Source organism: Bemisia tabaci, chromosome 5, assembly GCF_918797505.1.
Source record: "Bemisia tabaci chromosome 5, PGI_BMITA_v3".
In the NCBI taxonomy this organism is placed as follows: domain Eukaryota; kingdom Metazoa; phylum Arthropoda; class Insecta; order Hemiptera; family Aleyrodidae; genus Bemisia; species Bemisia tabaci.
In genome coordinates this window covers 13,772,320-13,796,674 of record NC_092797.1, presented here as the reverse complement: position 1 = coordinate 13,796,674, position 24,355 = coordinate 13,772,320, and the positions used below count along the sequence as shown (strand labels likewise).

At 39.8% G+C, this 24,355-nt stretch overlaps 1 protein-coding gene and 1 long non-coding RNA gene across 3 annotated transcripts in view; both read left to right on the top strand.

The window, feature by feature from the left end:
• Positions 1 to 24,355, top strand: part of LOC109042210 (metabotropic glycine receptor) — a 437,874-nt gene that overhangs the window by 53,688 nt on the left and 359,831 nt on the right. Inside the window, exon 1 of one of the 2 annotated variants that reach the window (XM_072300308.1) lies at positions 1,837 to 2,060. The exons of the other annotated variant lie outside the window; for it this stretch is intronic. The gene's annotated coding sequence lies outside the window, so the exon portion shown is untranslated. Of the gene's footprint in view, positions 1 to 1,836; positions 2,061 to 24,355 lie in introns of those variants that run through there. 2 annotated transcript variants of the gene reach the window in all.
• On the top strand, positions 10,275 to 11,932 carry LOC140224699 (uncharacterized). Its single transcript, XR_011899947.1, has 2 exons — positions 10,275 to 10,555; positions 11,116 to 11,932. It is a non-coding gene; the product is annotated as an uncharacterized lncRNA (long non-coding RNA).

Here is a 24,355-nt window from a genome sequence, read left to right as displayed (position 1 = left end):
CGAGTTGAGTGAAATTTCTGGTGTGACACATTGTTCACGATAAATTACGCTCAACAATATGAGGAGAGGAGTGACCTCTGGGAACGTCATTTCAGCGAGTTTTTTCCTGAAATAAAACACGTCCATTTTTAGATGAGCCCCCGGACAGTGTGACTATCGTGTTGCCCGAGGCTCATCTGAAAAGCGCACGTGTGCTCGTTCAGAAACAACTCGTCATTTATTCACGCGGTGTATTAAATTCACGTGCTTCTTCCAGGCTCCCGGGTTTGTCCGGGCAAGCGTAATCTCTTGAGAAAACGAGCTGGTTTTTTTTCTCGAGACCGCATCGCGAAAATTTTCGAGACCGCGATGTGGGGCGCGGCTGCTACCGCGCTGAGGAGGAACGCCGTATAAGCCTTCAGGTGTTGTCAAACCTTCGACTAATGACGAATTTTGGGATATTTGTAAATCGACGGTGTAAGTCGGCAATCACATAACTCGTTTGCGGTGTCTGAAAATCTCTGCTTCTATGTTATTTTTTTAAAGGAAAACAAATTGACATCATTCCTTGAAGTTTACGCAGAATTTTCTTTGCATAGAGAAGAAAAATTACGCCAGTTTTAAAGAATTTCCGTTGAGCAGTTTTCCGTGTAAAAAGTAAGTATGACAGGAAGTCTGCAATGTCGCAAACCGAGTTATGTGATTGCCGACTTACACCGTCAAAATATTTGTCTCTTGATTTTTCAGAGAATTTTGTTCGTGATCTCTAAATTATATGAAAATTTCAACAGATCGTATTCAATACATCAAATAGGTGAGATTGTATCGATATCGATTGGTTCAACATGTAAGCATAGCCTCAAAAGTCAACTTTAAAAATCTGAGGGAACGGGATTTTTTTTTTTTTTTTTTTTTAGGAATTTTATTTAAATTTAACGTACCTACTAAAAGTATTTCCTTGTATCTATCTACATGGTTTAAAACTAAAACTAAACGAATTGCATTAAATTTACGGGGTAACGTTAGATAATACGATGATTTTTTTTTATTTTTATGAGTACAAAATGGAAGTGAAAATTTAAATAAATTGTTATTAATTTCCTTATTTTCAGTTTTTCCAACTTAAATCCTGAAAATTTGGTTTGGCATTATGTTCTATCGTTTTGAACCAAACGATAAATCGAACAACTATCAAATACGATCCATAAAAAATATTTATGAAAGTCCTCAAAAATAATCGTTTTATGGTAGGGAATTTGGCAACGCTCGAATATTCATGCGGCGTTTTTCCTTTGCAAGGTAAAATGCGACGACCTCCGAACGGAATATGTAACATGCGTCCCGAAAGAATGTCCGTAATTTTTCTCGCAAGTCTAGTTGACGTTTCACTTTAATTAAATCATGGACATGATCTCGCACTCTTTCCGTCCGCTCAGCGTCTGACCGGTCGTCGTGTTGCCGAACTGGTTAACTCGAAATAACGTGTAATTTTATGTTACATAGATATTTCGCCGACCGAAACAAATTTTTAGCGTTGAAATTTAAAATCGAGCCGCGCCCCCCCCCCCCCCCCCCACCCCCCGTTTACCGCCCTAGGGGACCAGGGGACTTCGGAACCATGAAATTCGAATTACTTGGGTCAATAACCTTGGTAACCTTTTCTGCCGGGAGAATCTACGTCAAACAACCGAGAAAAAAGCCTAATGCGATGCTCATTTTCAGTGTCGCGCGGCGAGTGGACTCCCCGCATATTCGAAAATTCGCGCGCTAATTTGTATATTTTGCCTCGCGCGGCACTGGAATTGGCGGGAACCAATGAGAGTGAAGATTTCGACTTGTTTACATTCTCGCAATTTTTGATAAGCAAGTTGTCAACAAACGTGTTCCTGCATCTTTTCATGAGTGTTGTAAGTTCTTTAAATATTCAAAGTTCCTGGAGGTTCTTGCTATTTTGTATTAGTGCGAAGGAGTTTTTATTTGCCTATCTTAATCACATCCTTTCAATGAATATTAAAGTCGGTGCTCTCTTATTCAATCTCCATGTTTAAGTCGACTCCTCCAGCTATGCTCTCAAAGTATCTGTAAGTTTCCACTGATAGTTTGCTTTTTTCTCCTTGCAGTATCACTAGCACTGTACTGCTCGAAATTATTAAGTCTTTCAAATTCTAGGAGGCTTCGAACCTTACATGATGGTTCGTTTATAAATTAATTGCTACTTATCACTAAGCATTCACTTGTCATGTTGTGGTGTACTTACTTACTCCTTCAATCAGAGTCTCGCCAGTTTACCTACTTATACTCTGAGTCACCTTAAAGAGGGTTTTAACAGCTGTGAGATTCAACTCTTCTTGCCTAGATATAAGACTATGGAAGTAAGTCTAATCTATTGAGTAGTGTCTCCTTGGGGCCGGCCAAAGCATGATTTTCCAACGATGATCATTGATCGTGCCGTGAAACTGGTTGATTTCACACCTCAGGTGTAGGAGATTCACAAATATCTCTCAAGGATTGATAAGAGGATTGAATTGATTATCCTTGATGTTTTGTAGCGTAGGTTTTTATTGTTATTGGAGGAAATTGGTAGAGTTGATCTGACAACACACAGAAAGAAAATACTGGATATTTTGCGGCTACCATGAACGTTACATTAACCGTCAAAAATGGATAAGAGTTTGAACTCCTTTCAGTCAAATCTATTTTTTTCCTTTGCTCAGTGCACTCTTGTAAAAAAATAATCTTCACTAATAAAACCTATCAGAATATATACAGTTCGTTTCAGACGATTACGTTTCCCTGACTCCGTAAGATCCAAAACGACTAAGATTAAAGCCTGGTACAGGTGGTCTGGGACATCCTGTTGTTTTCGAGTGTATGTTTCATCCTGAATGCGACAAAAAACGGGGGAAAGTGCATACAACAATTTAAATCACATAGTGAGAAAGATTTTAACAAGATTTAACCGAGCACCATTTTGAAATAACCCTATAAGCACGGCTCGATTAAATATCAGGAATCATTACATCCTTCGGTTTGCAATATTTACTTGACACTCAAGTACACTGACTGGCACTACTTTAACTCTCTGCTTAACTTCACTTGACTCCTTCTGTAAACACCTTGCAGTTTTTTCTGGTCAAATAGACTTACGGAAACCTGACGTTTACTTCGTGGAAATGTGATAGTTGAATTTTTTTAAAATTTCATAAAATCTAAAAATTACCACTTGATCCATCAACCATCGAATCGTTCAACAAAGTTGCCAATTGATTTCCTTTAAATATTGAGAATTTTTCAGAAAACTCAGACTGATAGCCAAGTCTGGAAACCACGTATCTCCATTGCAGTATTTCAAAATCTCCACTCCTATCTTATTTAATAATTAATAATTATTTATAATAATAATATTTGATAATTTCAGGGACATCATTCCTATTAATTATCAACTTGGTTTTCAATCGTTGCAAATCGTTCAACGGAATGATTGCCGAAGGACCCAAATTCAATTGCTCACAGATATACAACAAACTCCCTAGAAATATTAAAGAAATTGAAGAAAGAAGCATCTTCAAAAGAAGAGTTGATAAATTTTGCAAGGAAAATGTATACTATAACATTGAGGAATATTTACAGCATTAAGTAAATTATGTATATTAGAAGTAAAACATTTTTGTGTAATCTCTTGTTTGAACTCAAATTAAACAATAAATTATTGAAAAAAAAAGGGAAAAAAAAAGTCGTTTGTACCCCACGGCGACACGACTATCCTTTTATCGTGAAATCACCAATAACATCTTGATAAATATGACCAATAAAGTTAATTAAAGGAGTGAAATCTTGCAACGTGAGAATGTTCATAAGGCGTTTTTCTTGAGCACGGCAGTTTTGCCGTCCTGAAAAGAAGCTTCCTCGCAAGCTCGCGAGTGTCCGAGCGCATTATTTTTCCGCATGTTTCATTCCTTTTACATTGCACTCACATCTAATTGCACTCTCGCTTCTTGCGCTTTCCTTTTGCGCCTCGTCAGTCTTTACACGGCGCTCTTCCCGGATGCACCCGGCGAGTATGATGCACCCACCTTGCATTTGCTTTTGTTCTCCCGACGAAATGAGTGATTCGATTTGATGCTCCTCTCGCCGCGCGTACGAGATTCTCACCTCCTCAAGAAAGCGACCCAGATACAAGTGCACCTCCGAAACTCCACCTACGACTCGTTACATTGTTACGTGATACGCCTGTATGGAGTCGCTCAAACAATGAGGAAAATGAGCTCAAAGGACTAGGAAATAGTGCCTTTGCGCTAGGCCGAGGGAACTGGAGATGCTGTACTGAGAGCACTTAACATGACTAATGCAATTGCAAGTTCCTGGAGTTTCATATTTGAAGCTGGCTCGAAGGCAATGATCTTTTACAGGGTGTCTAGCATCAGTAAAAACCGGAAAAACTGGAAAATATTAGGAATTTTGGCCGATCAGGAAAATATCAGGAAAATCGGAAAAATCGGACGTTTTATCAGGAATTTTTCTCACGCGAATCTCCTCAGCGGAGCGAAGTCTTACTGATTTTTGCCTACCGCGCTAGGAGTCGTCGCGCCGTCTTTGTTGAAAAATCAGGAAAATATCAGGAATTTTTCATAAAATATCTGGAAAATATCGGGATTTTTTCAAATTTAAAAATACTAAACACCCTGTTTTATGACCCAGCAACCTGAATTTTTTTCGCGAACAAATATTGATATGATACATGGATCTTTACCGACTAGAAAATTAAATGAGTGGTAAAAATCACAACAGTGCCTCGCGTTATTCATGAAATGAGAAGGCAAATCCCTAGTAAAAGTGAGTCAGCCTGACGTCAGGATGATTCACTTTTACTAGGGATGAAGGGCTTGGAGGACAAGGCGCATAAGTACAGTTTTTGAAAAAATTGAGGTATTAATAATTTCAAGTGAAACTAGTCTGAGGACATATTCTGTGAAAAATTCGTTCCCAAATTCAAAATTTTAAGCATCAAAAAATCAGTTCGAACTTTCTTTTCGCCATGAGGATCCATGTAATTTCGAAACTTCAATCACTTATTTCTCGAAATAGCAAAAACTGCACGTATGCTTGTCCTCCAAGCCCCTCAAATACTTAATTCAATTAAGACAGTCCGAGTCAGCAGTTAAAAAGGGATGTCGGTAAAATTTGGCACAAACATCGTGTAGTTCTCAAATGTCGCCCATTCATAGGAAATTTTATTTTTGAAAATCTTTTGACTCACTTGCTTGGAAAGTTATACCAATAGCCCTGGGGTTGCCCGAATTCCTCACCTCATAAACACCGGAAATTAGAAAATTAGGAACCAAATAAGCTGAACGTGGTAACTTTAGAAAATCAACCAAATGATTTTTAAGCCTACATAGATCGGAATTCACTAGTTTTTAGCTCATTGTTTTAGGACACCGTGTATATGAAACATCACTATTTCGTCTTAAATATTCTGCTAATCAGTAGTATGCATGAGGCAAACTTAGCACCGGGAAAAAAACCCACATTGGATCTAGAGTCCAGACTCTTAAAAACATCGACAAGAAAAAATACTCTTGATTCAATCAGATTTAAGCTTAAATCAAGAACCAAGCCTCTTAATTTGAGCGGACTTCCTTTTGATTTAAGCTTAAATCTGATTGAATCAAGAGTCCTTTTTCTTTTCAATGTTTTCAAGATTCTGGACTCTAGATCCAACGTGTTTTATTATCCCCAGTGAGTGGTCATAAGGGGGAGGGGGAGGGATTAGACTAGAATTAGAAGGAAACGATTAAATTAACTCAAAATTGAAGGAAACACTTGAATGTCGAATGCGCTACTGCATTGAATGTAACTCAGCAGGAATTATATTTACACTGGAAAAAAAAAAACAAAAAAAAAAAAACACATGGGATCTAGAGTCTAGACTCTTAAAAACATCGACAAGAAAAAAATACTCTTCATTCAATCGGATGTTTGGTTAGACCAAGAAGCATACCTCTTAATCTGAGCGGATTTCCTTTTGATTTAAGCTTAAATCTGATTGAATTAAGAGTATTTTTTTGTCAATGTTTTCAAGAGTCTGAACTCTAGATCCAATGTGATTTTTTCCAGTGTAGAGGAGAAAGTCTGCGAATAAAGTGAAATAATTATAATGAGCACGACTCTGGAACATGTGAAAAATATAACGAGAGGAATGACAAGTTTGTGGAAATAATTTACGGAATCAATGGCCTGGAACAAAAAGTCACCGAGAGAAGTTAAATCACTGGCATATAGTCGCTGAATAAATTATGGGCGAGAACTAAGTTGACTCGTTAGGGGGCGGAGGTATTTGACAAGTTAACTTAACGTTTTTTGCAGAGTCGGCCAATTTTCTTACTCCTGGCGGAGCGTCCTGCATATTTTAAAAATTAGGAGTACTCCGTAAACACTCGTCAATGCAGGTACAAGTATGCCGAGCATGGTTGTGACATTCTGTAATAAATGCATTCATCCTGCCACATAGCAGTAAGTTCAAAAATGAAGTTTCGAAAAAATGCATCCGGTGCCTTTCAAGTGGAATATTCTGTTGAACAAGTTCTCTTTCACTCAAGCTCTTTTTCGAAAAATGTGTCATTAAATATCTAAAAGACTATAATTATGAATCCTTCGATCGGTGAAGAATCTATGAACTGTGCCTTTGAATATGAAAAGGTACTACTTATTTGTTTCATTTTGAGCGATACCAACCGTACGTGCAATCTTCTGCACGCGCTTGTTCTAATAAAATTTGAACAAATACTGAACTAATTTTAAAGGTTGCACGTCAATGTAAGAGGTTGTTTTTTTGCACAAAATTGCAGTAAGCACATAGAAATAATGAGGTCTTACTGCTGTACTGTCGGAAAAGACGTCATTTTTTATGCACATACTGTTCTCTGAAAACCGTCGTATCTTGCAAGAAGGGTGAATGTCGCTGTTTTATCAAAACCATTAAGTTTATCAAAATTAGACTGGTGTAATTTTGAAGAAAATCGATTTAAAAAATTTGGTCGATACTGCTTGCTTCGGTCACACGGCAGCCTTTTTGTGCGATGCTATGCAAATTTTCGTTTTTCGAAAACGTAAACATTTTTCCACGACGTATTGATATGGACCGACGAAAATATCAGCGTGCAAACAAAAAATTACTAAAGACGAGTAGTTAAAATACTCGTATACTTAAACTTTATAAACTGGAAGTTGGATAAATTCAATATTATTCACATTAAATCAGTACATTCTGAGCTGTAAAAAGTCGAACAGAAATTTAAGATCTCAGATAAAACTCTATTGATTTAAGCGTGAGCCAACTCAGTTTTTGTTTTCTTTTCATTATTTTATTTTGTATCTTTTTAATGAACTTTTGTTTTTCCTGCTGTCTTTTTTTTCATACTTGATTATGTGATACTGAGGGAATAATCGTCGCATTTAATTTATTAGAACATTCCCCCATCCTTCTCACAATGAGCATCATTCATTACTTGAATTGCAAAATAATTAAATATAATTCCTCGGCAAAGCATAGCACCGAGCTGTTTCCATCCACTTCCCGTTTGAAAATATTTAATTTTATTCTTGGAGGAGCTATATTTCCCCTTCTCTCGCATTTTCCGAAGCACTGCGACGAGCAATGATCTTCATTTTCATACTTCTCTTATTTCAACTGTGATAATTCTTTCTTTATTAGTGGGTATTCCAATGGCTTCATAACACTGTGACGTATATTTAAAGGCAAAAATGCTATGGATGAAGTGTATCAAATGAAATATGGTGGCAGAAATCGGTGCTACTTTTTTACATCCATCAAAGGTGGATTCAACTCTTTATTTACAAATATCAGCGTGCTGAGTAAAATTAAACTGCGATTGTCTTCATGCAAAATAAAATGTCTTAAAATACTTTGATCAAGGATGGATAATTTAAAAAATCTATTGTGGTTTACAGTGAAAGTAACAAGTTTGTTTTGATCGGTTCGGAAAAAAAAAATTATTCATCTATCCTTGTTTATGGTTTTGTTTATAAGGTGCTGATTAAGTGATAACAAAGTGCGTAATGCAACAACAAAAATGTTCTAAGTCTAGCAACTTACGAACTGTAAGAATAGTATAGGAGGTAACTGCCTACATTTTTTTACTACACAAAGAAACACAATGCTAATTCTATGATCTCTTTAGTGCAAGCTTTTAAGGGGTCACCTCATAGTATATTCTTATAATTTAGTACCTAAAATTTTAAAGTAGTGCCTTCCGAGTCATTTGTGTACGGTTCGGTTAAGAAGGTGGTCCTTTTTTCGAAATAATAGCTGATGAGGAATCATTTGTTAAAGTTCCTAGAGCACAATAGCAGAAAATTATGAGTAGGATAAAATATACCAAAATCATGTGTTTTTCCCTGAAAGTGATGAAAAGTCAAAAGGGGATTCTGCCACAACACATGAACGGATAAGTAAAACGTTGAATGCATTTAGGTTGGTTCTGGTTAAATCCGTCCAGTCACAAATGTATCTTGAAATATTCAGATCCCCTGATTTAAAACGACGAATGTAATTCTGTAAAAGTATCGAAGAGAAAGAACCCAATTTTTGAAAAAAAATTCATAATTCATCTGACGAATTTTTGCAACGCCGCGATGTTCATAGGGCGCTTTTCCTCGGCACGGTAAAGCTTTAAAACTTTGGAAGGGAGCAATTCCCTCATTGCACCCAATCACTCTGAAGGTACGCTTACCCGGACAGCGTCCGACGCAACGTTGACTGCGCGAAGTTAATCGCGATTTCCGAGTGCAATGGTTTTTAAAATACCACTGTTTTAGCATCAAGAAGGCGATTCTTATTGCCCGGAAACTAAAAGTAAAGACAATGCGAATCCATTTCTGATTGGTTCCCGTATTTGAGGCATTCACAGTGTCACCAAACGGGAATTAAGATTACATTTTCATCAATTGCAAAGATTATAAACTGGAATGGACCGGGGTATTGGGGGTCCACAAGGAACAAGTGGAATGAGAGAGGGGACGGAGATACGAATTCGGGATGGGTTGATCAAAGATTACAAAAAACGTCCGATTTGTGTAATCTTTATTCCCGTTTATGACATCCATAAGCCGCATTGTCTCAACTCTCTCTCTATAAAGGGACTCTACCGGAAACAACATGTGTGTAATAATCGGAATGGACATGTTGCATGTGTGAGGAATTTGCGATTTAACTGTTGATTTTTATGTGAAAGTTCGCGAGAAACACAATGTGGCCACTGGTTTTCTCTGAAATTAACTACCAAGCTCAAAAAAAGCTCTCAAGTTGAGGCCAAAATGGAGGGGATATCCCACGCTATCCTGAGAGTCCACCTCTACATCAAGACAAACTCTCAATGCAAAGATAGGGAGCAAATACATTGACAGGGCTGCCACTTTATTTGGGTACTCTAAAGCATCACTGCTAATGTATTTGCTCCCTATCTTTGCATAGAGAGTTTGTCTTGATGTAGAGGTGGACTCTCAGGATAGCGTGGGATATCCCCTCCATTTTGGCCTCAACTTGAGAGCTTTTTTTGAGCTTGGAAGTTGATTTCAGAAAAAACCAGTGGCACCATCGTGTTTCTCGCGAACTTTTACATAAGAATCGATGGTCAAATCGCAAATCCTCACACATGCAACATCTCCATTGATCGTGCAAACCGCGCGGGCAACCTCGCATCGCGTACCGTCTGTGGAACCGTGCCCTCGGTTTACACCCAATACCAGATAGTCCGCAAGCACGACAGCCGCCCATCGCAATATCCGGACACTCGAGTCAGCCTATCGCGATAGAAAAGGGCCCGAACCAGATTTCAACTTCTAGAGTAAATAGTGCGGGTGGATTAAAGCCCCGCGCTGACGGACACATGAGCACGTCACGGGGTGTGCAGGTCGGCCGATGGACAAACAACGGTGACGGAATAATCCTTCTACGTGCATTCCGGCCTCGATTCCCAAACATCATGCTCGTATAACCGGACCTAGCGCGTGGCCTTATCAGGAGCCTGTATATTAGGGAAACAAGGGAGAGAGGAGGGGAGGGAGAGAGACAGAGAGATTAGCTCATCCTAGCGCAAAAAATCCTCCTTCAGGAACAGATGCCCTATCTCCGGGATACTGTTCAAACAGCGCGGAACAGATTTCCGCCCAAGATGTTCGACCCCCCCCCCCCCCGCCCCCCGACCCGAGCAGCCCTCGCACCGTTATTTCCGGTTTCGAGAGAGTTCTTTGAATTATGATGGATGATCAAGAATGGGCCTGTTGCAAACTTTTGCTAGAGCAGAATGAAGAGTTGTTTCCTATAGATAATGCCTCAAAAATCACGATGAGCGCATCGGCAAAGTCTGAAATGCACTCATAAATTCACAATCTGCGTAAGAAATTTGCGTTATTTTGAGCTTCCCGCTTCAAAAACGATACTACTGCACAGGTGAACATTTTGTTAGATGAGTCCCTCCATCGTCGGCAATATTCATCATGGCCGACGCTTGCACAGTTCCGCGAGTAATTCGAGGAGAGTTCAAGATCAAGTAAGGTTTATCTACAGCTGCGTGAAGTAAGAAATTTCTCCGCGCAGGGGGCGCCACCGCTGTGTTTTAGAGTACGTACAGCTCCACGTGAGTCCTTGAGCTTTTATAAAAGTTGAAGGAATTTCTGTTTAAATCGAAGAGTTATAAGTTCTAGCCATAACATTCTTCTTCCTATTGACCCTAAAAACAACGTGAAAAGTCATTTCTGAAGCTCTGCAATTTGATCCCAGAAAAAAGTAGGGTTAAGCATGATGACCTTGATGCAACCAATCGCGCTTGATCGCTCTCAGCAGTTGGCAGATATCTCTCTCCCACCGTGAGCTGTCTCTCTCGCACTTACAGATATCCCGTAAGAGAAACTGGGATCAATTTACAGCTTTTATTATTAGACTTTCAAAGCTCGCGTTTGTTTCAAAGGATTCCAGACGTATGCTGCTAGAACTTATGAGTCTTAGAATTTAAGATACCTATTGTGATATTTAAATAATCACTGATTTCGGAGTCGGATTTTAGCAGCGCGACGTGGTGGATTTTTTCGGAACTACAGCTGAAGATTAACCTTAAGGCGGGCGAGGAAAATATAAACGTAAACACGCCAATTGTTATCTGGTTTAATCCTGTTCAGATGTTATCTCGTCCCATCACACGTGTTTTGGCGGACTGGCGTCGGCCATGATGAGTATTGCCGCCAATGGAACGACTCCTCTAACAAAATGTTCACCTGTACTGTAGTATCGTTTTCGAAGCGGGAAGCTCAAAAAACCGCAAATTTCTTAGGCAGATTGTGAAGTTATGAGTGCATTTCAGACTTTGCCGATGCGCTCATCGTGATTTTTGAGGCATTATCTGTAAGAAACAACTCTTAGTTTTGCTCTAGCAAAAGTTTGCAACAGGCCCATTAAACATCTGATATGAGGAAGGCTGGCAACGCTGCCGTCGGTTCAATCCAGGAATTGAAAGCAGTCGAATCTGAAATCCGTTTTAATCCAAAAACATTTTAGTAATCGGAGTTGTGGAGGGGAGGTTTGGATCGGAAACTGTCTCTGGGATCCTGAGGAATGTGTCATCAGCAACTCAGTTCGTTTTTGTGTCAGTTGATGCTGCGAATTTGCGTTTTCATCGGAGAATTCTATCCCTGAAGAAGGCAGACCAAATCTTTCAGTAGCTTTTTTCAAAAACTCTCTTCAAAAAACTTTTTAAATTTAAGGATCATATATTCATAACCGATCCTTAATCAGTTGCTTTTCTTACGGTTGAAACTAACGGATGTTCGAAGAGGAATTGGACATGACATCTTTAAAAGAAGATTTTGACAATTTTTAAGTAAATTTACCGATACAATTTTGAGTTTCGATCCTTGCGGAGGATTATAATGATTAGTTTCTGAAAAAAAAAAAAAAAAAAAAAAAAAAAAATCCATAATTTTGACTAGATGTAGGGTAGATAAGAACGTACGTTAAAATTTGCGAAACATCCAATACTCTTCCTTTTGCATTTTGCATGACACTGCACTGTAATCCTTTTCAACGATCTATCTCCAGAATTTCATCGTTGAATTTTACCTATGATTCGCGAAAATTGTCATACTGATCAAGCTATGTTAAAAGCTCCTTTTTCTTAAAACCTCTCTTAATTGCGCGTCATGAACTAAACGGGATTTTCCTCGGGAAAGAAGCTATCTAAGGAACAGCTTTGAATACGACCCTTAGCGAAGGCTAGTCCAAGCGAAAGACCCTCAAAGTCACAGAGGCCAATTCAAGCACCATCCCGCTCGTAAACATAAAGCACTCCAAAACTTTAGTTGATAATAGGCTGAGGTAATTCGCAGTCATTAAATACTCTCTTTGAGACAGGAACTAAGTAAATATGAAAAAGTAAAACACATTTCTCTTCACCTTTAGTCGGCGCTCCGTGAAGTACAACATCGCAGGCTAGCAATTAGTCGCTTGTAAATTTATCATGCACGCAGTTTAGCCAGGAGATTTTAAATTACAAATCCTGACTCGATGTGCACTTCACAGAGAATCGACGGAACAGTATGCAGCCGAGCTACGATAATTTTTTATGCTCTCCAGAGCGGACTTTTTCAAACACTTTATGAAGCTCGAAGGAGGACAGAACAGGGGAAAAAAATATATCATTACTTTTCGTAAATGTGCGTTTTAAACAATCGAGTTTTCGTAAATTTTGCATGACAGCGAGTTTCTCTAGATGAACACAATAACGAGGACTTTAATTTAATGAGTACTTTCCCTCTCATATGAAAGTTCTTCACGAAATTTTGCTGCAGGACGTCAACAACCTGCGCCCTTCGATAGGTTCCTCTAACGACTGTTCATCGTACACTGGGGGGGGGGGGGGGTTGGGAAACATATTGGATCTAGAGTCCAGACTCTTGAAAACACTGACAAGAAAAAATACTCTTGATTCAATCAGATTTAAGCTTAAATCAAAAGGAAATCCGCTCAAAGTAAGAGGCTGGGATCTTGATTTAAGCTTAAATCCAATGGAATCAAGAGTATTTTTTCTCGTCGATGTTTTTAAGAGTCTGGACTCTAGATCCAATGTGTTTTTCCCCAATGTAATGTTGGTTTCTGAATCTCTAAAGAAGCTGTTTGAATATAATGCTCAGCATATGGATTGTAAGCTCACTTTCCTACGCGTGTAGTATTTTTATAGAAGAGTGTTGGCATCCTTAAGTTCAGGCATTCAGTGCCTCTCTCCGGAGCGCCTTCAGTTTCTCGCATATACTACACACGCGCTGAGACGTACGTATAGTTGCTTCAACTTATTCCAGGCGTTCTTTCCCTGGTAAATTTTTTTGCCGGCTCATCGCGACAACCCGCACGATGCTTGTCCGAAGAACACCATAACTCGATTGGCTGACAAATTGTTCTTGTCACCTTTATTTTCTTTGAATATCACGGTCTTTAGATCTACACACCGTATAGGAAAACTTTCATACAGCATCAGAACGTAAGAAAATGTAAAATAAACTGTTTTGCAGGCGGAATCGCACTTTTATAGTTCAATCTTATGTATTGAACCGCACTCAGCAAAAAGAATGCGAAAACTTATGAAATGGTAAACTTAATAAATGAGGTATGTACGTAATAAATATTATGAATAAAATCACTTTTATTAAATTTGTGTGTAATCCAGTGCGCGTCATTGCAGTTTTATCTAGGCTGACTCAGATTGCCAAACGTCCCGATCGATATTTTCAGACTTCACGGTGGTAGATTTGTCGCTATGCAGAGGAATTTTAACAAGATATAAAGGATAAAAAACCATAAATGGAATTAGAGGAAAAAGCTTTTACCGGTAAAAATTGTGAGAGGCGCTAAAATAACACCCAGCTTGAGTACTGGGAGATCGATATTTACGTATCTATGACGTCACTTTGTCCCCAGCATCAGACCGGCATCGTTATCATCAGAAAGCTGAATGAAAACATACGTTGCCCTGCTAAGCTAAATACGCGTAACTCCAGGGATAACCTCCTATACTTATGCGATTTTGACACATCATGACAGTGCGAGCCTTCACTTTAAGCGAAATCCTCGTAACTTTAATCGAAACCACAGCCTTGCAGTTTCAGCTTAATATAAGCGTGCGAGACTTTGTGCATTTAAATGCCACACATCCTCCATAGACTCTTTTGATATTGCCGTGCTCAGATAGAATGCCGTATGAATTTATGGACGTTGCTAAATTTCATCAATAAATACAAATTTTCTAGGAGACTTGGACAAAATTTCTGCCAAACGGAACTATGTGCATTATACCATGAGCCCTGAGACCCATAAAAATACATGCATAGCAGGGCTCACGTTGGGCAGAATACGTCCACTTGTGAATATTGTCTTTTCGATTTTTTTTTGTAGAGGATTTCATCCACAATTTTTAAAGGGTCTTAAAATTCGAAGGAGAAATATTCATAACTTCCTTGAAAAATAAATCTTTTATCGAGAGAAAAGCAACATCAAAATGTTCAAACGTTAGTACTGCCGTGCTAAAAAAAACGCAGTGTGAACATTCAAGAGTTGCCAAATTTCCTCTAGGCAAATTTTTATTTTTAAGGAGAGTTATGAATATTCTCTTTTGAAGTTTTCAGATAGTATAGATCTAATTACGAAGAAAATTTTCTGAAAAATTGAACAGAAAATTTTCACACGTTTTCTTGAAAATTCGCAGCCGATCAAAGGAAATTTGGCAACTGACGAAGGTTCAAATAACATTTTTCCTTTGCTCGGCAGAGTATACACCCTCGGTTTTTGCATAGCACAGCAATGCGTGCTATTTTCACCCCGGTAGTATAAACTTCCAAGCTGGAATAAAACCTCGTAACCTCAATCCAAGTCTTACGCAGTTTTGAGCTTTTTGCAAGTACATAACCTAGGCGCCTTTGCGCTTTCAAGAATCGCCTACCTCCAATAGAAATCCATTGCAGATCCGCTGTTTCTGCTTATAACGGTCGTGCGAGCCTTAGCGATCTGTCGGAGACGTTCGATCTTCGCAAAGCAAAATACCCCGATTAAAGTCAACATTCAAAATGATTGATAGAGGCCCATTTTCACCGCTGGGCCGGAATTTTCCAAGGCATAACTCATTCACGGATAATCTTGTGTGCGCGCCTGGAGTTTTCAAACTTTACATATATGAAATGTTTGTATCGCTCCCTTGCCCACCAAGATTGCGGGTTGTAAATTTATATGTATTGGAGTTCGAAGATTCTAAGATGCCCTCCCCCCTTTTTTCAGTTATTACCCCCCGAGGGCGGTAACCCCGCGTTTGCAGGTAAAGCTTCGCCCCCTTCAGTTACTAATCAACAACCAGCCCCAGGCAATAGTTAATTCAGACCATGGAACTTGGGCCGCCGCCGGGCCGGGAATCGAACTTGGTACCTCTTGATCATAGATCTAACGACTACAGCACAGGAGGCCGGCAAATCTTGTGACTTATCCCAGTATTCCTCATACTTGACACAACAATTATGAAAGTATAGATCTAAGAAAATATCTTTTGAGTGGTGTATATCAGTATCGCCTGAACTACGATTATTTTCTGACTGCAGCATAGGTTGGCATTAGCAACTTAATATTTATTCTCAAAGGAACCAATCACATCATTTTCTCTAATTAGGTTTTCATGGAATATCTGTTTTGAAACTTGTACTGAAAAAAAATATTCGAAGTTTGTTTCAAGAATTGTTCATTAAGTTATTTTAGTTTCAGCAAAATTCTGACGATTTCAAAAGTGAGTTTAAGTCTTATGCCCACGCGCACATTCTTTCGTCGGTTCAGAATATTGCTTGGGCTGATTATCATCTCAAATCTAGTGAGCCAGTCCATAGCTGTGCTTTTTTCGAATTTTGGAATCTCTAGTTTTGGAGGTCGCAAACCCATCAGAAAATTTCCGTTGTTGTTTTCACGCTGATTTCCCCATTCTGGACGAGACTGATATTGCGTGAAATTTTCATACCCGCTGGTAGGGTGGTCTCGCGGATTATTTGGCAGGTATCTATTTTGCATGTGATTATTTTCAGCAGTATGTTTGACTTGACTCGATTTGAGCTGCATTTGACTGAAAGTGTTACGACTTGACTGATCTTGAGTTTCACGTGTAGTAAATTGATCTTGGAGCATTACGGATGTCGGCTGGTGGTCGGACTGGTGAGAGTAATCGTACCAATATTGGTCTGCTTTTTGGTGTATTTGGAGTTGCCTATCTCCTAGGCGCTGAGGGAGGTTATTATGATTTTGGCTTAAATTCGCGTAATAATCTCTGTCCTGCTTATGTGTGTGGTTGAGTACCTCTGTGTAGCCTTTATTTTGAGAGGATGGGCCAGTTTTGCTGTAATTTCTTTGATCTTTCCAGGAAAATGGTTCTTTCTGAGTTTTTGCATGCGTGGTTCCTGTTACTGATTTTGGGATAGCTCCCAAATTTTTGGTGGCTGACTCCCAAGTTATTCGTTGGTGCTCGAGCTGTCGACTCTCAGGTCTAGAAATTTCACTGAGGGGTTTCTCCTGTGATTGCGGATCACCGTGAATTGCATCGTGATTTTGTACAGTGTTCTGTTTCAGATCCTGTAATTGCGTTTCATATCTGCAATGTTTTATGGACGGGCATTGACGCTATTTTAGAGATTCTACTGAAAGTGTCTTGAAAAATTTCCTCTGCTGGAGTCTGCGGTACTTCCAGAGTCCCTTCTTGTATTCTTGCTAGTGTCCTAGCTGCGTCTTTTGTACTTGCAAACACGTACGGTACTCCGAATTTCTTCAATTCTGCAATCAGCTCCTCTTTTGTGAGTTTGCTTGGGTGTTTTAATCTATGGATATTCGCTGTGGCGTTTTCGTCTGCTTCTCCTTCTTCGTTTTCGCTGGAGTTATTTGATGATCCGTCCTCGAGTATGTCGCCCACTTCTTCCATCGATGTAATTTCTTGCAGTTTTTCTGTTGAGGGTAATTGGATACCTAATTCTTCTTGTAAAAACTTTCAGGGTTTTTTCCGTTTTGATTTGTTTAAGGGAGGTAAGTACATTTATTTTCTTTTTCCCTTGCAATGCCAAGCTTGGTAGCTCCTTTTTGATGTGAGGCAGGAGTTCTTTGGCTGTGACCGTGATGCTTTTTTGTCCGAATTGAAAAGTCAATTTGTGTTCCTTCATCTTGCAGCTTCCTCTGTGAGAGTATTTTACAATGTCAAGAAAACAAAATCAATATTTTCTAAGAAAAATTTTTACGAATCAAAAGTAAAATCTAAATTTTTGAGAGAAAAAAAAATACAATTTCCTGAGCTCAAGTGAAAAATTAGAGCAAAAAAAAAATTAGTTTTTGGTCACGAATAAACTCCGAGGAATTTAATGATCGATGACGCGATGGTGTAGATTGCTGAGGAAAAATACGTGGAGACAAAACGACTGAATGATCGACCCTTCTGGTGAATCAGTGTCTTAAATTCCTAGTACTTTCCTACTGAGTACCTGATCGACTTCTCCCTGGGGAAAAGACAAGCGCCTCCAACCATGTGATGACCCTGATTAGGGGTCGATAGGGGACGTTTCTGGAGCGTCGCGACGTCAGCCGACGGGACGTCTCTAAAGAGAGATATCTCGAGCTGACGTCACAGGACTCCAGGGGGGGGACTGTTGTGTCGGACAGTGGTCGCCCGTGGTCTCTCTATAGAGAGAGATCTCGTGCAGACCACGACGCAACACAACAGTGGGGGCTTTTGGGGGGGCAGTCGTTGACCTCCCAAAAAACGAAAGACGTAGTCAATAAAGAGAGAAAAGGTCTGTCTTTGACTGAATTTCGGTATATTGTTTGAGTTGGCTATTCTATCAGATGAAAGGGCTCGACAAGACACAGAAAAGAATAGCAAAAAGGGGGAGAAAAGACTCAAAAATATAGACGGTGTTGAGAACGAACCGGAGTCGTTCGGCTGATGGTGTGGTTCGACAATGACATGCAACTGCAGACCGGAGTCCTTAGCAAGTGCATAAGACGACCACGTTGCGAAGACTGGCTTTCCTCGAGCGTCGGAGCAAGTGGCCCAGCTCCCTACGCTCGGGTCGGCCGGCGGCGCGCATGCGCATTTCCCAGCGGACATCAGCATTTTTCCTAAAGTCGGTGCTCCTCCTGACGTTGCCAATTTCCCCCTGAAATGACGAATTGTCTGGGAAAATTGGGCGTCTCCTCACATATTTCCCGGTAATATTCGATTAAATACGGTTTCCATTATTTGTCTCTTGATGCATCGGGTATGCTGGTCACAAATTGCCGACCAATTGTTTTGTCTGATTTAATTTGCATTGTTTTGGTGCGCATAATACTTCGAATTCAACATGATTCCGCGTAGTTTTGACAGTTTTAATTGGAGGGTCCGGCTGCACATGTCCACCACTCTTCATCGTCGTCATGCACGTTGGCTAAAATTTTGAAGTCTCTTCAGCCTTAGCCCACTTATTCAGGATTCTCTTCTTCCCCCCCTTCTTCCATCACTTATCTCACATCATGATCTGAATGCATTTATTTTCTATGAACTATTGTTCACATGCTCAATGATCAAATTAATCCTTAGATGTACAAGTCGGGTCTAACTGACCAAAGGCTTGCTGAAAACGAGTGGTCCGTGGGTTGTACTGGGCCGGCACATACGAGCTTTAGATATAGGTCTACAAATACATCCTGAAAGAAGATCCAGACATCAAATTGAAAAAATAAACAAAATCGAGTGTCAAAACTGCCGAAGACAGGAGAGACATACTACCGTGCAAAGGAAAAACCCCGTATGAACCCTCAGGCGTTGCCAAATTTCCGCTGGCAAATCACTTATTTTCAGGAACATTTTTGAATATTTTTCTGCCAATTTCTCAGATAATTTTTTTTTGTAATTTGATCTCAAGTGCCTGACAATTTCAAGAAAGAATACTCACAATTTTCCTCAACAATTAGTATGTTATCGTAGGAAATTGGGCAACGCGCCTTCAATTTTGTAGATATGCAACGTGGACATCCATAAAGCACGAATAGTCGTATCTTTGCGCCGTTATCAACGCGCACTCTTTCCTTTGCTCTGTTTCCATAACGTGTTTGTTTCCGTTAGTCTCATTAGTAATGGTGATTCCCGATCACAAAAAGCAGTCTATTTATTCTGACACGACTACTGATTTCAACTTACAAATTCAGCTGACCTGAGTAATTTCACTATTTTTGCTTCTTAATGTGCTCTCTTTAGTTAAAACAAATTTAACTTTGTCATCAATGACAAATTTAATTTTCTTCGAGCTAAAAAGAGGATTTGAAAATACAAATTCTTTCTTGAAAGTGTTGTTGTTGTTGTTTTTTTTTTTTTTTTTTTATTAAATTAAAAGAAATTTTTCAAATAAATTAAGATTCCTGCGGTCTGCATCATTTTTCTTTCAACCACAGACAATTGTATTTTAAATTCAAACAGTTGTTCGACGAGTTCTTGAAATGCCATATTCGAAATAAATTAACACAATTCAAACCTTAACATCATGCTTTTTGATCTTTGGAGGTGGCGCACATACCGGTGGCACAGGGATTCTCAAATTTAACGATCCCTCCGAAAGCCAGGGTCTTTCCAAAGACATAAAGACGGAGTGCTCGTATCTAAAAGCACGGGGAAAAAGTGAAGCCTGGTTTGGCGCTGGGTGCTTGTGTGAGTGTGTAAATGAGCGCGGGAATCCATGGCGGCAAACGGAAATTTGATTTGAACTTGTCCTCTTAATTTTTCCATATTTCTTCTTCGAAACATATTTTAAATGCCTAAAACGAATATATTAAGAAAGTTGGGACTGCGTCCTATTGTATTACACTTACTCTTGCTTGGTAATAGGCAGTAATCTCAGATAAAGTTAGTTTTTCTTCTGCTCATGGTGGTTCTGCAGGTTCAAACAGGTCGTTACAGTTCTAGATGACCGTTACTCCCAAATGAAATTAATCGGTCGACGACGGACCAGAGCTAACCTAAAGTTAAAGAAATATGAGTGGGTAAGTGAATTTGGGCAAAAATCAACCTAGAATACTTTGTTTCCGCAATTATTTTATTCAGTTCCCGCCCTACTTCTGAATTCAAACTTGTCCCGATTTCGCCGCCAATCCTCTAGCCAATAGTAGAGGTGGTTGAAAAGAAGCTTCATTTTTTGCTTTTAGCCCTCCGTCTTTATGTCTTTGGGTCTTTCGTTTCAAAGCAAGGATTCTTCATCTCCGTAACTTTATTTCCCTCGTAAAAGTGGCTTTTCAACGTGACGCCTCCCGTTTTAAAAGAAGTTTGTTTTACGACGGTGTCCCCCCGGAAGCGTTTAAAAACATCTCATAGCGTTTCCTGATTATTGCAAGTTGACAACAATGGATGTCGTCCCTTCACCGAAAAAAATAATATGCTGTTTTAGCATCTAGGGTGTCAAAAATGTGTCTGGTGATCCCAAGATGTTGCCTTTACTGCCCCCGCAGTTGAATTTGCATTCACAGGATGTAAAATTAACTGCGGGGGCAGTAAAAACAGCATCTTGGGATCACCAGACACATTTTTGACATCCTAGATGCTATAACAGCATATTATTTTTTTCGGTGTTTGAACACGAAATTTTATTCCATAATTGGGTTTCGGCTCAATGATCCAAAATCCCAGTTTTTATTTTTTTATTTATTTATTTATTTTTTTTTTTGCGTGTCTTGCATATTGATGTGTAACAGAAATTTTAGTTATAGTAAGTAACCCGAAACCTGAACCGATTCTTTTAGCCGTTGATAATGATTGCCAAGGTCACCAGGCGAAACGTTTTGCGTTAATTTATTGTATTTTAGCGTTGTTTCCCCACGAGTTTTTATTTTTGTATTCTTCATGTGCATATTGATATGTTGGCACGCTTTTGATTTCTTTTCATGTAAAGTGTACAACCAGCCTTGGTTTCTATACTTTTCAGTAGGTTTGGTTCAGAATCGTAAGTCCTCTGTTTGATTTGTTTATCTTTTCTATTTTGAAGGAGTTCAGTTTCTTTTTTTTGGAAAAGGGAAAAGTGATAATTTAGCAAATCGTCGCTTTCCTAACACGAGGGTGTAACTACACTCTACAATGAACCCTGTCAACCATAAATTCAATGTTTTTCCGGGCTCGTCTGAAGGTTCAGTATTACGCCCTTGGGTTAGCCAAGCGACAAAGGTCCCCTCACGGTGAACCGTTTAAACTTTTTATAATTCAATTATTGGTGTTTAAGAGTCATCTATAACGCTGTAAGCAACCAGTGCCGAGGCGCGGATGATTCATTATCGATCCTTCCCAATTTGAACGACGTTAAAGAATCGATTATTTACGGTGTTCGTCGCGAACACCCTGTTTTCGACCCTTTTCCACGGGTTTAAATGGCAGATAAATCGATCAATCGCAAAGCACTCCACGCCGCTGTAAGCAACACCCACTGTTTGGCGCTGACGTTGTTTTTTTTTTCATGGAGGGTGTCAACACTACGTTGTCTCGCTTAATTTCGGAATATCCGCGATTCGCAAATATCCGCGATTCGCAAATATCCGCGGTAGCTCCGGTCTTAATCACCGCGGTGTATAAACGAGACTCCACTGCATGTAAAACTATCAAATTCAATCGAGACAAATTCTTTCGCTCAGAATCGATAGTTCAAAATGGATTTAAATTGAGGGAAGGTAATGCTTCCGAGGGAACTTTCGAGGATCGCCACGGCGCGGCGCCGAAGTTCCAATCAACGCGGACAGGAAGCCCCGGCTCCCGACCGAGATGTCACTCTCGCGCGGACGTCGAGCCGCGCTATGAAATGAGTTTGACACGGAACTTACAAGATTTTATGAGGGAAGTTTCTCAAACTTTGCCCTTTCAATTATCATCCCCTGTCAAACGGGGAGTGTTTACTTTCCTCGACGTATACCTGATATTTTTGGGGCACTTCCAGGACGGAATAAATTCTTCGTCGTTCCTTCTCATTCTTTACTTACGCCCCCCATCCTAGCTGTTTTCGAACTTTACGTAGAAGGCTTAGGCTTATACCTATATTGCCGTGCAACGCAAAAACGCCGTAAATGCCATTTTACAATTTTTGGAAACAATTTATTGTAGCAGAAAAACTTGTGTACCTTGGTGTACCAAGGTACACAAGTTTGCATAGTATTTCAAGAAGCTAGTAGCTAAAATAGTAGCAAGATAGTATCTAAAGAATTCTGTAAAAATATTGTAACATTTTTACAGAATTCTTTAGCAAATACTATCAAGAACTTAACCTGAAGATTGAGGTGCATGGGTAAAAGAGTTTTTATTTTATAAAGTCTTAAGTTCCAAAAAGAAGAGGGAAAATCTTGATGTATGTACGGCGTTCTTAGCACGGCATTATATTACAGTACAAGGGAGAGTTCCCCCTTGCCCTTAATGCGGTGCAGCCCCAGAGGGCGCCTCGCGCCCTCTAAAACCCGTTCCGTGGGTCCCTCGTAAATTAATCTAAATAAAGCGGTTTCATCCAGGGATTAGATCCTATCAATAGCCCTGAAAAGCATGAAAATAGGTCTATATCTTTAGAATGAAATGTGACGAAAAATGAGCATTTACTTTGTTTAAGTTGGAAATTTCACAACTTGAAAACGGAATATACACAAACCTGAGACATGTTCCAAAATGTGAATAGAGCTAGCTTCTCCGAAGACTTCCACTTCTCGATAACCGCCAAATTCATGATAATCGGCCCAGTAGAATGTAGAACTAATTGTGACAAAAAATGAAAATTTAGGGGGCTTAGGAGCGTTTGGTAGGGATATTTTGGGATGAATCCTGGGATTTGTGCTTTATAAATCAGAAAGAGAAATAAGCTTTCCATATGATTAAGGAAATAGCCCCGAATAAGAAATTGGATTGGCCTTCTCTTCCCCTTCTACACTTAGCATATTCAAAATACTGGAGCGTTATGAAGGTTAATAGCTCTCAACCTCAAGGAGCATTTAAGTCACAGATAGACGGAAAGCAAATTGTTAATATTCAAGTCGAATACCACGAAGAGTCCTCGGAACACTGCTCCGTCCTTCTCGCAAATTCCCTTTCACGAAAGGACGTAAGTACATCTCAACGTTGCCATATTTTTCCGCGCAAATTCAAGTTTCACCGGGCAAATTTCGAGAATTCCCAACTGAAAATTCCACCAATTTTTCTTCTGATGTCATGCAATGTTCAGACAAATTTTCGACGAAAGTCGCGCAGGTTTCTTCCCGTTAAAAATTGAATTGATTGAGTCAATTTTGCAACCTTGGAATTGAGTTATGCTTCTTCATGCGGGAGACGACGAATTGAATCCGGCACGAGGGGGCAACCATCTAAGGGCGACCATTTAAGGGGCGACCATGAATTCAAGCCATGCCGATGCGACGTATGCCGAAAGTACATTAAAATACTCGTCCCTGAACGAGAGGGCCGCACAGTGGCTCGAGTCAACAAAAGAGGTCGGACAAAATTCGGCAACTTTAAACGTATATAACTCCGTTTATACACAATTTTGAGGTTCCAATGGTGGTCCCATTGGTTTTCTCGTGAAATTTTGTTCCGGAAGCACCCCTCAAAATTTAAAATACGACGAAATAAACATAAAAATTCGCAGTTTTAGTAAAAAAATTCATGTCCGAATACTCTAATTGACTCGATCCATTGTCGGCCGTGTGCTTTTAGACATCCGCGGCAAGGGTTCGCGACCGAGAACTCCCCCCCCCCTTTCTCCCCCTCACGACCGAGTCGAGGAGGCAGGAATAAGTAAAGCTCCTTCAAAAATATGAAGTCAACACCAACACTCCGGACCACCCCTTTTAAAAAATCTGAGTGGTTTTCGTTATTAATCATGATACATTGTTGAGCTCTCACAATGGAGAACGCTTTCTCTGTCAGGGGCGCGCTTCTTTCGCCCCAGACTGACCCGCTTCGACGGAACGTCAAGAACGACGCAACAGCGACCGGGAATCGCGGGTGGATGAGCGGTTTTTCCTCTAGACGCGCCTCTCGATCCCGTCCCAAATTATGTGCCAACTTCGATTGCTCTCCCTTTGTGCTCCCTCGGAAACTTCCTTCACAACAGGTGTTTTCTTCTTCGTTTTCGTGACTTTTTTAAATGAGGCAGCGCACCGGATGGGAGTGAGTTTTTGACGTCGTTCCGTCAGACTTGAGGCAACTGCGTTGTGTTATCCCTCTACGAGATCTCGAGGGGCCCGCGGAAAAACGAATTTGCGTCGGAGACCTGAAGAACCCGCTCAGGAGAAAATGTTTAAACATTTTTTTTATTGAAA